The sequence below is a fragment of the Panthera pardus genome, unplaced genomic scaffold, assembly GCF_024362965.1.
Source record: "Panthera pardus isolate Hobbes unplaced genomic scaffold, ASM2436296v1 HiC_scaffold_27, whole genome shotgun sequence".
Classification (NCBI taxonomy): Eukaryota; Metazoa; Chordata; class Mammalia; order Carnivora; family Felidae; genus Panthera; species Panthera pardus.
Window position 1 is genome coordinate 41,025,680 of NW_026526843.1, and position 18,552 is coordinate 41,044,231.

Sequence of the window (18,552 nt, forward strand, 5' to 3'; positions counted from 1 at the left end):
CACAACTTTATGGGTCAATTAATGTTCAACAAAGCAGGAAAGACTATCCAATGGGAAAAAGACAATCTCTTCAACAAATAGTGTTGAGAAAACTGGACAGCTACATGCAAAAGAATGAAACTGGACTTCTTTCTTACACTGTTCACAAAAATAAATTCAAAGTTGATTAAAGACCTAAATGTAAGAACTGGAAACATAAAAATCCTAGAACACAGGCAGTAACTTCTTTGACATCAGCCACAGCAACTTTTTCCAGATAGGTCTCTGGAGGCAAGAGAAACAAACGTAAAAAGAAACTATTAGGATTACATCAAAATAAAAAGCTTCTGCACAGCAAAGTTAATCAACAAAAGGCAACCCAGTAATGGGAGATGACATTTGCAAATTACATATCTGATAAAGGGTTAATATCCAAAATATGTGAAGAACTTACACAACTCAACATCCAAAAAACAAATAATCCAATTATAAAATGGGCAGAAGATTTCTCCAAAGACATACAAATGGCCAACAGACACATGAAAAGATTCTTATCATCACTTACATCAGGGAAATGCAAATCAAAACTACAATGAGATATCACCTCATCCCTGTCAGAATGGCTAAAATCAACAACACAAGAAACAATAGGTATTGATGAGGATGTGAAAAAAGGGGAACCCTCTTCCACTGCTGGTGGGAATGCAAACTGGTGCCGCCACTCTGGAAAACAGTATGGAAGTTCCTCAAAAAGTTTAAAATAGAAGTACCCTATGATCCATGAATTGTACTACTGGATATTTACCCAAAAAATACAAAACACTAATTCAAAGGGATACGTGCACCTCTGTTTATAGCAGCGTTATTTATAATAGCTAAATTATGGAAGCAGCCCAAATGTCCATCGACTGAGGAATGGATAAAGAAGATGTGGTATGTATACACACACACAAACAAACACACACACAAAAATGGAATGTTACACAGCCATAAAAAGAATGAAATCCTGTCATTTGCAATGACATGGATGGAAGTAGAGAGAATTATGCTAAGCAAAAGAAGTCAGTCAGAGAAAGAGAAATACCATGATTTCATTCATACGTAGATTTCAAGAAACAAAACAAAGGAGTAAAGGGGGAAAAAGGGAGAGGGAGAGAGGAAGAGGGAGAGGGAGAGAGGGGGAGAGGGAGAGGAAGGGGGAGAGGGAGAGGAAGGGGGAGAGAAAGAGAAGGGGGAGAGAAAGAGGGAGGGGGAGAAAAAGAGGGAGGGGGGAGGGAGGGGGAGAGGGAGAGGGAGGGAGGGGGAAAGAGGGGGAGGGAGGGAGAGAGAGGCAAAGAAACAGACTCTTAACTCTAGAGAACTGATGGTTACCAGAGGAGATGGGGGGGGGGGATTAAACAGGTGATGGGAATTAAGGAGGGCACTTGTGATGAGCACCAGGTGTTGTGTGGAATTGCTGAATCACTATATTGTACACCTGCAAGTAATATTACTTGCAGTTCACCAAATGGAATTAAAATAAAAGCTTAAAAAATAATTCTCTTAAGTTTATTTTTCATTATACCTATCATTGTCTAACAGTTGTGTTTATTAATCTGTTAAACACATGCACTGAACTCTCAATCTTTATATTTTTTAGTTCTAGATGTCCTATTTGATTATTTTTCAAATTGACTGTCACTTTTTATGATTTTTTTTTGTTCCCTGCAGCTATTTTAAAGCATATTTAAAAAAATTTTTTAACATTGTTTTGAGAGACAGAGACAGTGGGTGAGTGGGGGAGGGGCAGGGAGAGAGGGAGACACAGAATCTGAAGCAGGCTCCAGGCTCTGAGCTGTCAGCACAGAGCCCGACTCGGGGTTGAACCCACGAACCGTGAGAACATGACCTGAGCCAAAGTCGGATGCTTAACTGACTGAGCCACCCAGGCGCCCCATTAAAGCTTATTTTTTATTTTTTTGAACTATAGTAAACCATAGTCATTATAGTCTGTGTGTCATAATTTCGATATCTGAAGTCTCTCTGAATTTTTGTCTATTTTTTCTTCCAGTTGTCACAATGATTTTTTTTCTTTGAGTGCCTACTTATTTTTAACTACATGCTGATATATTATAGAAAAATTATTTGTGAGACAGATTTCAGACCTAGAAGACAAAACCTTTCTGTGGAGAGTATTTTCACTTGCTCTTGTCAAATGCCTGGCAACAGTACCTGTCCAAGACTACTTTAATCCAGGTTCAGGAAAGAGAGTTCTTTGGATCACCTTGGTGATGGGTATCTAGGCTGCAAGCCCAAATGTCTGGCAACAGTGCTTGTCCAAGATTTCTTTGTTGTATTTATTTATTTTTTAGACACACATGTGCGTACACACATGCACACTTGAGCAGGGGAGAGGCAGAGAGAGAGAATCCAAAGCTGGCTCTGCACTGACAGTAGCAAGCCCCTGGCAGGGCTTGAACTCACAAACTGTGAGAACATAACCTGAGCCAAAGTCAGATGCTTAACTGAGTGAGCCACCAAGGTGCCCCTGACCAAGACTCCTTTAATCCAACTTCAGGGATTGGGAGTTCCTTGGATCACCCTGCTGATGGGTATCTAGGCTACAAGTCCATGCAAGAGCTTGTTACTTCTGATTCATTGTTATCCTGGAGGGTAGCCACTTAGTTTCAGCTTAAAGTGGCTGAGTGGCTTATTAGATCTACTCATTTGGGAAGTGGGTTTCAACTTCTTGTCCCCTTTGCCCATAAGGTCATGAAAACCACAGCTCAGTTTCACAATACTTCTTTTGGATTCAGCAAATTCCCTTGGGCAAAAGTGGATTATAGTGCTGGGCTTTTCTATCCAGGTCCTTGTCTTCTTCTAGATTTTAGCCTCATCATTTCTTAGCTCTTAGTGAAGGTAATTACTTTTCATGTTTTATCTAGTTTTTTTTTTTTAGTTGTCCTTATTTGGGATGATTAGTCCAAATTACTCAGTCTGCCGTTACCAGAAGCAGAGGTATACAATATTCTCAACTGCTCTCCTCCCCAGTCTCATCCTTCCAGTTTCTCCTTCTCCCTCACAGAGGTACTGAATGTTTCTTCCTCATTGTATCATTTCCCCTGCACGAATCCATCAAAAGCTTACTGTTGAATGTACAACAGAAATCAAATTCTTTAGTTTGGACAATCAGATCTAAAACTCTTTTTTTTGCTGTACTTATTCACTGAATAGGTATTTACTGTGTGACCCTCACTAGGCCAGGTGCTACCTATTCTTTTTATTCTTACCTCTTTTACCTCTTGTCTTACCTCCCAACTCACATTACACTCCAGCCAAAATGGAATACTCTCTGTAATGTGGCAGAGCTGGGTCAGAACACAGATGGGTTAACGCCTAGGTCAGTATACCATGATCCTGTATTCAGGTTTAAGTCCATTAAACCTGGATATTTATGTATATTCTAATAAATTAACTATACAAAAGCTGAACACATACAAATTATACTGGCTTTTATAGATTTCTTGTTGACTTTGGGGGTATTTGTCATGGGAGTCTGGGATGTAAGCTCTGGAAGTAAACTATTGCCATCAAGTTTTTAGCAATCACTATAGTCACAAGGACACCTAGGGAGAAAATAATTCAGGCTTGCTTTGACAAATGTGGGACGGATGCCAGGGTGCTAAGAACAACCTGCTTGCAAACAAATTTACTCCCACCTGCTGGTGGTTGACTGAAATACCAGTCAAAACCAATTTATCACTGGAAAAACAAAAACAAAAACAAAAACCAGTTCTGGAACTAGGCCATTCTGGAAACAAGATTCTAGTTTTGGCCTCTGCCATGTAACCTTGGGCCAATTCCTCTTCCTTCTCTAGGCTTCAGTGTCCCCACATGTACAATTCAGGTGCTTGGGCAAAATTACCTGGAATGGCCTTTCTGTCTTTGATAAGCAAGGACTGTCTCCAAGGATGCCTGAGTGACCAGGGACAAGGGATGAAGGATTAAGGGCAGTAGCGGTAGGCTTGACTGACCCACTCCTGTATGTAATGGTTAGTGATATATGGATACTCCCACTTTTTTTTTTTTCTAATCTTGCACTGGTGGGAAGGAAGCATTTGCTGCAATGGAAGGAAAAAAAAGGTACTAGGGAAAAGAGGGGAAAGGAAGGTGCTAGGGTGCTCTGCTGCTTGTAAGAAGGCAGAAAATGATGAGATATATTTTAAAAGTGATTTTAAAATGGTAAAAAAAAATAGATGGGTGGTTGTTGAGGTGGGGCAATGAGTTAAATCTTTAGCTGTGCAAAACACTCAGCTACCCCCAGGAGTTCCAAACAGAAGATTTGCAATATGCTGGGTACAAGCAGTCCCAACTCATTTACCAGATACTCAAGGAAAGACAAAGGGAACAATGTTTCTGTTTGAATGTCCTAAATTTTTTTTTTACATTTATTTATTTTTGAGAGACAGAGCACAAGTGGGGAAGGGGCAGAGAGAGACAGGGACACAGAATCCAAAGCAGACTCCAGGCTCTGAGCTGTCAGCACACAGTCCGACGTGGGGCTTGAACTCACAAACCGTGAGATCATGACCTGAGCCCAAGTCAGACACTTAATCGACTGAGCCACCCAGGCGCCCCTCTGTTTGAATGTTATAGTTAACCAAAAGCGAACTTGAAATCTGTTTTGATTTTTTCACTTTTACTTTTTTCTTTAATATTGTTTTGTTTTTGAGAGAGAGCACGAGCGTAAGCAGGGCAGGGGCAGAGAGAAGGGGACAGATGCAGAGAACAGAGGACAAGGACACAAAGCAGGCTCTGTGTTGACAGCAGCGAGCCTGACTGCCTGACGTGGGGCTCAAACTCAGGGAACTGTGAGATCATGATCTGAACTGAAGTCGGAGGCTCAACTGACTGAGCCACCCAGGCGCCCCTGATTTTAACACTTTTAAATGGCATGCCATCACTGAGTTCTATTTGTTGACTGCCTGTCTGGCTTATGTGCTCTAAAGAGGCCTCTTTCTAAACTTGTTTCATTTTTTTTAAGCTTTTTATTTTTTAACGTTTATGTATTTATTTTTGAGAGAGAGAGAGAGAGAGAGAGAGAGAGCATGAGTGGGAGAGGAGCAGAGAGAGAGAGACACACAGAATCTGAAGCAGGCTCCAGGCTCTGAAGAGGTTAGTACAGAGCCCAACGCAGGGCTTGAACTCATGGACCCCGAGATGATGACCTGAGCCAAAGTCGGATGCTTAACCGACTAAGCCACCCAGGCGCCCCTTTAAAGTTTTTTTAATATTTATGAGAGAAAGAGAAAGAGAGAGAGAGAGAGAGAGAGAGAGAGAACGAGAAGGGGGAGGGGCAGAGAGAGAAAGAGAGACAGAATCGAAGTGGCCTCCAAGCTCTGAGCTGTCAGCACAGAGCCAGATGTGGGGCTCTAACCCATGTACCACGAGATCATGACCTGAGTGGAAGATGGACACTTAAAAGACTGAGACACCCAGGCGTCCCAAAACTTGCTTCATCTTGGAGATGGGAAGGACAGAGGGTAATGAGTGGAGGCATTTCCTCATTCTCTGATATCCTTCTATCCCACAGGACTATGTTCAGGGTAGTGGAAAAAATAGATGCCCTCTAGACAAAATGCCAGGCTTTTCCATATGATGGGGCCAGAATGCTGGAACAGTAGAATGGCCTGCTCTCTAGGGGCTAACTCCCTTAAAGATACACTTACCTTTACCTTCTTTTCCCCTTCTATGGTGTCAGCCAAGAACACTCCAACTCTGCATCCTCTAGTTGGGGGGTGGTGGTGAGGAGTAAAACAAAGGCAAGAGAAATGTAGCTTAAATTAAATCTTACAGTTTGCAGCCCACTGATAGATATCTGAAACATGCAGAGAGTGACCTTCCTTGAGGAATGCGTGACTGCCTTACTTCCTTAATGTTTGTGTTTTGTTAAAAACTAAAAGTAACCTTATCTTAACAGCTAGTCCTCAAGGTCCTGAAAGCCTTGCTTCCAAATTCCTTAGAAACTTACTTTATCTCTATCTCCCTCCCTCCACAAACTTAAAAATATATAATCAGTCACTCCTCACAACCCCAGTGCAGCTCTTTCTGGCCACGGGTCCTGTCCCAGTGCTTTAATAAAATCACCTTTTTGCACCAAAGACGTCTCGGGAATTCTTTCTTAGCCGCTTGCTTATGAACCCCATCAGAGGGGATGCTCCTGGAGCCCAATTTCTGTCCTACTGAAGGGCCACTATTGCTGTGGCCAGAGTCCCCTCATAAAACTTATTTGCTGACCCTCCTCCACTCCACCCAGAGGCGAGGCACTGAGGTTTACTGGAGGCTCAAGCGTCTGGGAATGATAAGCAGTCTAGTACCTCCTGATTCCCCTAAGGTGTCCAGCTCTTTTAGAATACAGATTCAGCCAGGACACTCAAACCACTGCACTTCCTTCACCAAAACAAAAACAAACATAACAACAACAACAACAACAACAACAACAACAACAACAACAAAACCCACCAAACTCTTGGGCACACGCTCTTCCAAGAGAAAAGCAAATTTTGCATTTTTGCAGAGGCGGAGGTGCTGAGGCGGAGGAGGGTAAGTCAAGCAGCTGATTCCGGCCCAGCCCTCCAGCAACCAAGGTGCTGAAGCCTGCCCCTGGAGAAACCGCAGATGCCTGAAAGAGCAGAGGACTGAGCAGCGCCCTAGTTGCAGAAGGTAGTAGGATTGCACGTCTTTTTGTATGGCTCCTGGAATCTCCCGATTGGCTAGGCAGGCGCTGCCATGGAGTGGGCGGAGCCAGCAGCGCAGCTGGCTCAGTGCCCGCCCAGTTGCAGATGGGACTGGCTTCAGACCGAGCGCAATTCAAAGCACAGGACGCGTGCTACGGGCGCAGCGTGGAGTAGAGCTCCTACCTGGCTGCTCCTCTCGCCGCGCGCGGGGCTCTGGGCTCCTGAGCGACTCCTGCACTTCTGTTCCCCTTGGTCTCAGTTCTTAAAAGTGATTTTTTGCGGAAGACCTACCGCCTCCTGCCTCCCTCCCCCCAGCTCCCTTTCGCCTCGCGCTTCCTGCTCACCTCCCTCTGTTCTTTTCCTGGTCTGAGGCCTAACCTGTGGTCGGTCTCAGCTATGCCATCCCGGGCTTGCTGGGAGCCGCTGTCCTCCTACGGCTCTTCGGAACCTGGCTCCTGGAGGGCGACGACCCTCCCCCCCCCCCCCTTCCACTCACCTTGAAATTCCACTTTGGCCTGTAGTGAATCCTCCGACGTTCTCAACGTCATCCTGGACCTCTTTTATTGGTAAGCGGGTTGCTAGGCTACGGTGAATGGAGAGGAGAAGAGGGAGGTGGTGGAGGGGGTGGTGAGTGGGCGGGTGATCTCTTGGTAGGAGCCCACTGGGGGGAACACATAGACCTGGGCTTCTGAGCCCCCCTATGCAACCTGCCCTTCGGCCCCTGAAGGGGTTGGTGGTGGTGATGAGGGTGGCCAGTTAAGATGGAGCCCTGTGTTTCAGCCTATATATTACAGTGGCACCTGATAGCACTCAGTTTCAGTGTGTGCCATATAGCAGGGGGTGAGGATACCACCACCCATTCATTCCCAGGGACTAAGGTTCCAGGCAGTTTGCAGTCACAGGCATTGGCCATTGTGTGTGGGCGGCGGGGGGGGGGGGGGGGGGGGGGGTAAGCGGCGGGGGGGGGGGGGGTAAGGGTTGTTGGGTGTTAACATTACACAGAACAAAGAACCATTTTATTTATGTAAAAGAATGAGATTATTTGGGAAGAGCAGAATTACAATTTGTGATAAGCTATGGCAAACCATAGGCAAGTCTGAAGAGACAAAGGGAAGGCCAGCTTTTATTAGGTTTTAAGGAGAAATTGGGGAGAGTTCTGGACAAAAGTTGACTGGAGAACCAGAGTTTGAGGATGGGGGCGGGTTTCTCATTGGCTGTAGGTGGTGGTTAGTGTGTCTTGCTGGGTGGGGCGGGGATCTTCCTGTTCTTAAAGATAAGAGATAAATTCCTATGTGAAAAGTGCCTTCTTTTGTCAAAGTAATTATCTTCCTTCTTGCTAGTTTTGTAGGCTGCAGTGAGAGGTTTGTACTTGAGAAGTCCCACTCCTGGGCTTCCTGACTCCATTTTAAATGATGTTTCCTTCATTTATTTTCACATATCCCCCTTTTGATCAAGATTTTTCCTCGAAAGTATTGCTGAACAAGAGTCAGATTTTTTTAAATTTAGTGGTTTGTCCCTCAGTACCAGGAAAGATCTTCTTCAGTTGTCATTGACCCACATTGGAGGGAAAGTGCATAATGATTGGAAACCATCGAGGCCACATTTGAGGAATAAGGAGGCGTAGGAAGGAGAAATCTCAGTCACTTTCCATCTAAGGTCTATGTCTTGTCAAGGTCATAAACATTGGAGATCATCTTGAAGTGCTGAGCTAGCATCACCCTATTTGATGCATTACTTCTGCAGAGATTTGACAGGCATCAGGTCAAGTTTAAAATTAATTATACAAGCAGGATTAAAAGTAATATGACAAATACAGTTTATGTGATGGTTCCATATGGAGACCCCAAACCCAGCTAAATAGATCAAAAGACCGGGGGTCATTAAGTGAGATTTGTTGTAACCAGTGCACTTGTTCCCTGATCTTGTGTAATTGAATTTCTGCTTCTCCAGATGAATTTATACATGTGCAACAGGTGGTATTTGCTATTGCACAAATACCTCCTTGTTCAGCAAGTAGATAACCAAGGGTTATGTGATTATCTAAAACATTAGTCAAACAGTCAAGTGATAGTCAGTGGGCTGATATTGCTGTGGAATTGGCTAGCTCTCCTAAGGTTAGGGGGAGATATCTGATCATATGTTCATTGGCACTTACTCCAACCCAAGGAAGAAAATCTCTTCCAATGGAGGCAAACCGGGAGTCATGTATGCCCCCCAGAATTTCACATTTTTAAGATGCTCTGGAAGCTTAATGGGGCAGACCGATGAGAAGTATCTTGATTTGTTAAGGATGTTAACAGGAACAGTTAAATGCCCCAATAGCATTGAGTTCCAAGTTGCCAGCTATCTAAGCATTCATATGCCCATAGGAAATGCTGTCCATTGCCAACAAATCCAGGTGGAGCATAGGAGACTCTAGCTAGCATAGGAGACTCTAGGTCTGGTTTTTGATAGAGCCCTTAGCTGGAAATGTCCTGATTGACCTTTTCAAGCCATGGGTCAGAGGAGTTGGGATGACATTCTGTGAGAGTCCATTTTTTCCTAAAGTCCATTTTTTCTTTTCTAAAACCTTGCAGGAGCACCTGGGTGGTCAGACTGTTAAGCGTGGGACTCTTTGATTTTTGGCTCAGGTCATGAGCTTGGGGTTCATGAGATTGAGCCCTGCATCAGGCTCCATGATGACAGCACAGAGCCTGCTTGGGATTTTGTCTCTCCCTCTCTCTCTGCCCCTCCCCCGTTCTCTTTCTCTTTCTCTCTCTCAAAATAAATAAACATTAAAAAAAAAAACCTTGCAAAAACCTTGCAAAGAGGAACAAATGTATCTGTATTTCCCTTGGGTACAGGGAGACATTGCAGTTAGATAAGGAGAAGAACCTGGGGGAGTAAAGATGGTACAACTGGCAAAGATGGAAGGATTTAACTGAGCTAGTATGGTTATGACTAAGGAAAGGTTGAAACAAGGTATGGGAATGCCTGGTCACAATAGCCTAACCCAATAGTTAACATCTATAGGCTTTTGGTTGTATCAGCAATGGTATTTGGGACTAGAAGGAAATTCGTTTTAGGTAACACCAAGGGATCTCTGACATCGTGAACAGATTGGAGCTTCTCGTGACAGATCCAGCAGTCAGAAAGGTTACCCCCTTTTGCAAAGGATTGGGAAATGTGGACATAAGGGCATTTTCATTCCTAGAGAGGGCAAAGAAAGTGAGAACAACCAAGGGAAAGAAGGTATATGTGTCTGGTCCCATCATCTTGGGAAAGCTGTTTCCTTCAGCTGCCATCTGCTTCATTTCCTGGAAATCTTTATTTTCAGGTCACCAGATGGTGTGCAGGTCTCGTCAGGGTTTGGTGTTTATATGTGACCCAGGAATCCAAAAGTCTGTTCCTTGGAATTTGGCAGCATATGGGTTGGTTAGCAGTACCTGATAGGGGTCCTTTCAGTGGGGTTGAAGAGAATCTTTCTGGTCCTTGTGAGTGGTCCTGGTCCTGGCTTGGCTTGTACTGAAGTAGCCAAAGGCAAACATGCTGCTTGATTTACTTCGGAGGGAGTTAGAATTACATGTCTAGCACTGTGTTTTCCATATTCTCTTTTCATATAAGAAGCATCAGTGAGCCATGACTAATCAGCATCATCCAAAGGACTTTCCTATAAGTTTTCACAGGGAGTCAGGAACTGATCTGTCAAACAGTCATGAGGAGTATTATCTTAGAAGAGGGAAGAAGTGTAGCAGGGTTAAGGTTCTTATAGTTGAAAAAAAAAGTTATGTGAGGAGCTGTTAGCAAGAGGGAGGATTTCACAGGAGGTGAGATGACTGGCTGAAAGGTGTTGAGTGTGGTGAGAATTTAGGTTGGAATGGAGGCTAGTAGACTATGAGGGTTGGGAACAACAGGGTGACGAGGGACAACATTATTGTTTACATTGTTCTGAGATCATGGACAAACCTCTATCCACAGTCATTAGGATTTAGGAAGGCTTCTATTTTGTGGGGCACAAAGGGGGTTAGAGGGGACTCCATGACTATTTCTTCAGTGGCCTTAACTAAGATGGCAGTATCAGGAATGGCTCTGAGGCAAGGGAGGTAACCTCATGCCACAGGGTCTAGCTGTTGGCTATATTACCCTGTGGGTTGATGGTGGTCTCCATGTTTTTGGTTGAATACCCCAAGGGTATTCCCTTCCTTTTCATATGTAAAAGGAAAAAAAGGAAGCTGGTAATTGGGATGTCCAAGGGCAAGGGGATTTATTTTTTTATTATTTTTTAGTTTACTTATTTATTTAGAGAGAGAGAGAGAAAGAGAGAGCTGGGGAGGGGTAGAGAGAAAGGGAGGGAGAGAGAATCCCAAGCAGACACTGCACTATAAGCTCAGACTCTGATGCAGGGCCCGAACCCACAAACCATGAGAAACCTGAGCTGAAATCAAGAATGGTAGGCTGAACTGACTAAGCCACCCAGGTGCCCCTCAAGGGCAAGGGGATTTATTTAGTTTTCTTTTAAGGTATTAAAAGCTAGGTCATCCCAAGCTTCCTAATTAATGGGATCAGGTTTGGTGTTCTTTAGTAATGTATATAAAGGCTGGGCCATGAGAGAAAAGTTCAAAATCCATTTCTGACAGTAGGCAGCCAGGCTGCCTGAGAAAATCTTGTAATTGGCAGTTAGTCTTGGGTTTGGGGAAGTGCAGGGTGCTATGAAGCCTACTTGGATCTAGGTGCAGCCCTTGTTCTGAGATTAGGTGCCCTAAATAACGAACTTGAGTTTGAACAAACTGCAGTTTTTCCTTGGAGACCTTGTGTACCTTTAAGGCTAAAATTTTGGATAGATGGATGCTACCCTCCTGTGAAAAGGGGACAAATGATTAGTGTCCTTAGAACTAGCTCTAGTGCCATTAGAGATGGAACAAATAAATGACCTTAAAGGTTCATTTGCTTCACCTAATTGGCTATTTTGGTTGTTGCTGTCAAATTATAGAATTTATTTCTCTCTTTTGAGAGAAAGAAATTCCAGCATGGTATTTCTCCATGAAATCTCAGCCCAGTAAATGAATGGGGGGTGGGGTGGAAGACTAAGGAGAAAAGGGTAAGTGTCTCTTAGAGGGCCTAAACAAAAGGTGATAGGTTCAGAGACAGGAACCTGTTGAGGTTTGACAATCCCCTCCCATTTGAATTGTTGTAGTACTCAAGGCAAGGACTGTTTAATAACAGTGGGGTTGAGCACTGAGGGTGTAGTTCTGGTGTCAATAACAACACAGAGAGAGATTCATTCCTAGTCTGGAGAGTTGTTTCTCTGAACTGGTTAAGAGCAGGATTGGGAAAATCCCCTGTAGTTCCTTGGAGTCCCCATTATTGGTGGTTAGGAAGGCACTGGAAAGGTTGCTTAAAGAACTGAAGGCACTTGAAGTGCTTAAGCTTGTAACAGTCTTTTCCAATGCTCTGGATTTTTGCAATAATGACAAAGATCAGGAGCGTTTTGGTTTTGTTTAGGGGCCTCCATTTATCAGAGTTGTAAATTAGGGACTTCAGTGGTCTTCCTTGTAGTTGAATCATCTAGGGTGTGGATGAGCTGATTTGCTAATTAACTAAACCTGGAGTGGACATAGTTTTCCATTCCATCTTGGTCCTTTTTAACTAGACAAGATCCTGTTTCTGTCCATTCATGACCATAGAATTAAAAGCTACCCCAGTGGATTCAACATTTAAAAGAAGACCAGAATCTTCTTGAAAACAATTTGGAGCTGGCTGTAATTATTATGCACTGGGCTCATTGGGCTTCTGGGTATAAGCATGAAACTTTTTCCAGTTGACAGGTTTTGGGAAAGCCCTAAGAATAGACTGGTAAAGTCATTTCACAATTGAAAGAGCTTGATCATATAACAAGTCAAGGGGACAGTGCCCCATTTGTAGTTCTAGAGATTGTTCAAGATTATGCTGGTTGGCAGTGTTATCCACTGTTGGACCTGGCCCCTCACCAATGAGCACGTGAACTGATACAAATCTGAGAAACTGTGTTGGTAAGTTTGGAAAACTATTAAATTCCTCAGCAAATCTATGAAGATCCTCAGTCACTTTGGGGAAGTTTTTGACTATAGCTCATAATTCAGTCCAGGGAACTAAGAAATTAGGGGCTTAGAATTTGGATCATCAGGGGGTTTGACTTTATTTTTTGAAAGAGAGAGAGAGAGAGAGAGCAAGAGAGCACACATGTGCATTCGAGGAGGAGAGGGCAGAGAGAGAGAGAGAGAGAGAAAGAGAGAGAGAGGGAGAAAGGGAGAGAATGAATCTTAAGCAGGTTCCAGGATCAGCATGGAGCCTGACTTGGAGCTCAGTCTCATGATCTCATGAGTTCATGACCTGAGCCAAAATCAAGTCAAACGTTTAACTAGCTGAGCCAACCGGGTGCCCGTGGAGTGTTTGACTTTAAAGGGGAAGATTTTTTTTTTCTCCCCTGAGTTGTTAATTTTAGCCATTCTGACTGGTTTGAGATTGTATCTTATTGTGGTTTTGGTTTGTATTTCTCTGATGATGAGTCAATGTTGAGCATCTTTTTATGTGTCTGTTTGCCATCTGGATGTCTTTTTTGGATAAGTGTCTATTCTTGTCTTCTGCTCATTTCTTCACTGGATTATCTTTTGGGTGTTGAGTTTGGTAAGTTCTTTGTAGATTTTGGTTACTAACCCTTTATCCGATATGGGGTGGGTTAAATGGGTGATGGGCATTAAGGAGGACACTTTTTGGGATGAGCACCGAGTGCCATATGTAAGAGATGAATCACTAGGTTTTACTCCTGAATCCAAGACTACACTGTGTGTTAACTAACTTCAGAATTAAAAAAAAAACAAAAAACTTTGGGAAAAAAATAAAGGGGCAGGTTTCAATAACTTTGGGAGACGAGGACACAGGGAGAGATTCAAAAAGAGGGAAGTTCAGTGAGAGGATTAGAATGAGGAAGTGAGAATATTAAAGAAGGTGGAGCCAGCATAGGAGGGAAAGAGGAAGATGGTAGTAGGGGCTCAGCATAAGATGGTTGTTGCATGTCCATAGACCAAGAAAAAGGAGTGGAACAATATGGTACCTGAGACCAAGAGGACAGGGGAGAGGAGTAAAGGGCTTTAGAAGCTTTTTTGTCTTCCCTTTTTTTTTTTTTTTTTTTTTTTACCTCAGTTAATTTGGAAACATTATTTTGTGAAGAGGTGATTTTTGAGTCCTGAATATATTTTTGGAAGCCTCCAGGTACCAACTAAAATAGGCATCCCGTGTACTCTATTTTTAAATTTTAATTCCAGTTAGCATATAGTGTTATATTAGTTTCAGGTGTACAATATAGTGATTCAACACTTCCATACATCAGCCAGTGCTCATTCCAACAAGTACATTCCTTCCATGTAGTCTATTTAATTTTAAGTTCAGAGTTTTCTAGTTTGGGGGTCAGAAATCCCCCTAATGGCCATTGAAGTTCTAAATTATTTTTGGCTAAGTTGGTCCAGGTAGTTAAAAATGTACATGAGGAGGGACCATAGTTTCAAAGCTATAAAATCAGTCAGAGTCCCAGAAGAAAGACCCTCTTGAGAATGTTTAGAAGATTGTAATCCCATTACTCAAAATCAAAGATTCAGAAAACCAAGTGAGTACTCACCAGAAAGGATGGAGCCTTTAAATAGATCCTGAGGACAGGCAAAGAGCTCATCCAAAAGGAGGGAGCTCAACAGGGCACCTTTTGGGATGAGCACTGGGTGTTGTATGGAAACCAATTTGACAGTAAATTTCATATATTAAAAAAAAAAACAAACAAACAAAAAAACAAAAAAAAAAAAAACAAAAGGAGGGAGCTCAAAATCCAAGAGGAGAATTATTGAACCGGAAGTAGATGGAGACTTGCAGAAGTGAGGTGCACCAAGGGCTCTGTGTGGATACCTCACTTGATTCTGAGAGTTGTTGTCCTTTGGGGTTTGTCTCCTTAGGATCCCACTTCTGACCACCAAGTAAGTTAACTGTAAATAGAGCAAAGAGCAATTTTATTTAAGTAAAACTATGAGTTTATTGGGAAAAGCAGAGAAGTTGCAATTTGGGACAAGCAAGCTATGGCAAACCATAGGCAAGTCCGAAGAAACCAAAGAAAGGTCGGCTTTTGTTAGGTTTTAGGAGGAAATTGGGGAGGGTTCAGGGGAAAAAAGTTTATTGGAGAAGAACAAGAGTTTGAGGTTTGGGTGGGGTTCTCATTGGCTGCAGATGGTGCTTAATGCTTTGTTGCTGGGGCAGGGAGGGATCTTTCCTGTTCTTAAAGACAGGAGATAAATTCTTATGTGAAAAGTGTCTTCCATGTCAAAAATTCTCTTCCTTCTTCCTGCTGGTTATGTAGGCAACAGTGAGGTATGTACTTGAGAGCTCCTCTTTCGGGCTTCCCATCTCAATGTTAAATGAGGTTTCCTTTATTTTCACATGGGTAAAGACTAAAATTATTCTTTAAAAAAATTTTTTTTTACATTTATTCATTTCTTTTGAGAGACAGAGACAGAGCACTAGCGGGGGAGGGGCAGAAAGAGAGAGAGACACAGAATCCGAAGCAGGCTCCAGGCTTCGAGCTGTCAGCACAGAGCCTGATGTGGGGATCGAACTCACAAACTGCGAGATCATGACCTGAGCCGCAGTCAGATGCTTAACCGACTGAGCCACCCAGGCGCCCCTAAAATTATTCTTTTATGCTGTATTGACATCTTGTAAAATCAGGAGAGCCTCGAATGGACTAATCACAAGTTCCTTTTCACACTTTGTTCCCCACCCCTCATAGGGTCCACTAGGCAACAATCCTTCTTATCAAATAGACTAGATGTATTCCTGTGTATTATCCTTGGGTAGTGGTTTCAGTTCCCTACCAGCCAGCACAGTAATTCAAACAAGCCAATCACATAACTCAGGAAGCAGGGGGTACCTCACCCTCCTAATACTACAAAGCTTGCCTTTCACAGATTCTTCTTTTACTTTTTCTTTTTTTGAGGGGGGGCACAAGGGAGAGAGAGAGAGAGAGAGAGAGAGAGAGAGAAGAGAGAGACAGAGAGAGAGACAGAGAGAGACAGAGAGGGAGAGAGAGAAGCAAAGCTCACCTGAAGCAGGGCTCGTGTTCTTACCTGAAGCGGGGCTCATGCTCATGAACCATGAGATCATTACCTGAGCCCAAGTCAGATGCTTAAGGACTGAGCCACCCAGGTGCCTTCTCACAGATCCTTCTGATTTATGCTATTTCAGAGTGCAACCCTCATGTGTCCTGCATGGTATGCAATGTTCTCTTTTGGACTGTGAATGTATGTGACTATTGATCTTTTCTGTCTGGAGTTGGGTGATGTGTGTTTAGCCATCCCTATAACTCTAGGATGAGCCTCCTTACCTCAACAAAGGGGGTGAAGAGGAGGTGATTAAAACTATTGTCATCACACACATGATGATCCAGGCGCAATCAAAGAGAACTGGTGAGCTTTTACTAGCTGCTCCTTGACCAACTGTTCTGTGATACAGTGAAGGCTGCCTGGGACAGGACCACCAATTCCTGGTGGGCTTGTGCTCTGGCCTGGGTGGCACTGTGTCATTTTTTGGATATTGCCATCTCTTCCTTCCTTAACATAAGAATTGGAGTTAATTGACTGCATCTCAGTGTGAAGTGCCTTTGAGTTTGGGCTCAAAGTCAAACAGTGTGTGCCAGACAGTGTCTGAGGCTCCCACCCATAAAGGTAGAAACAACGCAACATCCTAATCGGTCAGTACTTGAGTCCTTCTTACTAGGGGTTGGGTTAGTGACTTGTTAGGCAGTGACCACTGCTTCTAACCTGGTGAGCATTTCTGGTTACTTGGGGTAGCCAGCCATGTGGTCATTGTGATTGTGTACTCCTGGGATGGCCCTTTGTTAGGTTTGCAGATAGGAAGGGGATTACTACCACAGGGAGAATTAACGAAACATGGCACCCTGGTTGCCTTAATAGTTATTGTCCTGGACAGGGTAGTGAGCTTGCTTATCTCCTGTGCTGTTGCTTCCCTTGCTGCTACCTACACACTATCCTGACACCAAAGGATATTGAAGTGCACACCCATGGTTGCTTGTGGCCCAGGAATTGATGAGAAAGGGGGAAGAAACATGTAGTATTAAACTGTTCTCCCAATGCAAAAACCCCTATCCAGTGCCAAAAAGCAACCCTTGCTATAGGGGAGGCCCCTAAACCCTGATGATTCTGGTTCTGGTTGAAGAAATTTATAAATCTGAGCAGAGTAGAGAGGAGGCCCCTGGAACAAAGTATATCCAGTAACAAACAAGCAAAAAGAATGAAAGAAGGGAAAAAAGAGTGCATCAAACCTGAGTATAGGTGAATGTGATATTGTGATTTATAAGAAATAGGTGTTTAATCATTCAGATGACTAAAATGTATTTCTCATATATATTTGGCCTTTGTCCATGATTTCTGGCTCACAGCTTCCCCACAGATTTGTGTCCCCCACAAATTCATATGTTGAAACCTTAACCTTCAATATGACTGTATTTGGAGACATGCCTTTATGGAGGTAATCAAGGTTCAGTGAGGTCATGAGGGTGGGGCCCTAATCTAATAGGATTGGGTCTTTATAAGAAAAGGAGGAGACACCAGAGAGCTCTCTCCCTGTCTTTGTCCACTTTCATGTAAAGGAAGGCCATATGAAGACATAGAAGATAGCCATCCACCAAGGACAGAGGTCTCATCAGAAACCAACCCTGCTGGTACCTTGATATCTGACTTCTAGACTTTAGAACTGTGAGAAAATAAATTTCTGTTGTTTAAGCCACCCAATCTGTGGCATTTTGTTATGACAGCCCTTGCAGACTAATTCAGAGGATACCAGATGTCTTTACATATACAGTTGATTCTTGTTATTTGTGGTAGTTCCGTCCTGTAAAAGTCACCATGAGCACAGAACTAGTGAATAGGAAACCATTGCTCCTAGTGGAAATACCTGGTTACATTCTTGTGAACCTCTGGTCACAACATTGTCATCAACCAATCCAATACATAAATTTGTTTTATGTGTACTTCTGTTTAAAGACCTCTTATTTTATGTATAGTGTTGCTTCATTTAAATTGATATTTAGCATATATTGTTGATTGACTTACATTGAACTCACTGATATCAGCACTATAATTCATGCCCAAAACATGTATTTTCTCCATAAGGCACATCACAGCCTTCTTGTGCTTAGGAACACTAGACAGGACATCAGCACTACACGTGGGGGAACATTTAAACAGTGAAATCACTAACAAAAAGCACACAAGTGTGAATGACATGGCACTAAATACGCTGTTGAAAGACCACTTGTTGGGGCGCCTGGGTGGCTCAGTCGGTTAAGGATCCAACTCTTGATTTCAGCTCAGGTCATGATCTTATGGTTTGTGAGTTTGAGCCCCACATCAGGCTCTGCACTGGCAGTGTGGAGACTGCTTGGGATTCTCTCTCTCTCTCTCTCTCTCTCTCTCTCTCTCTCAATAAATAAACGGACATTTAAAAAATTTAAAAAAGAAAGGTCATTGTTTACAGTATGAGAGGTGAAATAAGAAGCTGGAATGCTGCCTTGTCTAAACCTGAGAACTTGTGGGTCCGATGACTCACATATTTTTGCCACTCTGCACATGTTTGCAAGTAAGCACCGAAGTGCTGAGTATTGATTTTGGGGTCACAAGTACATTTTAGCAGGTAGACGAATTTGCAGATATAGAATCTGCAAATAATTAGGATCAGCTGTATTACGGTCACCGTGTAAGGGCTGCAACAGGAAACCCCTTATGCCATTTGGAGCCCCAGATCTTATTGTTATGACCAAAGCACTCATTTCAGTTCTCAGAGTACA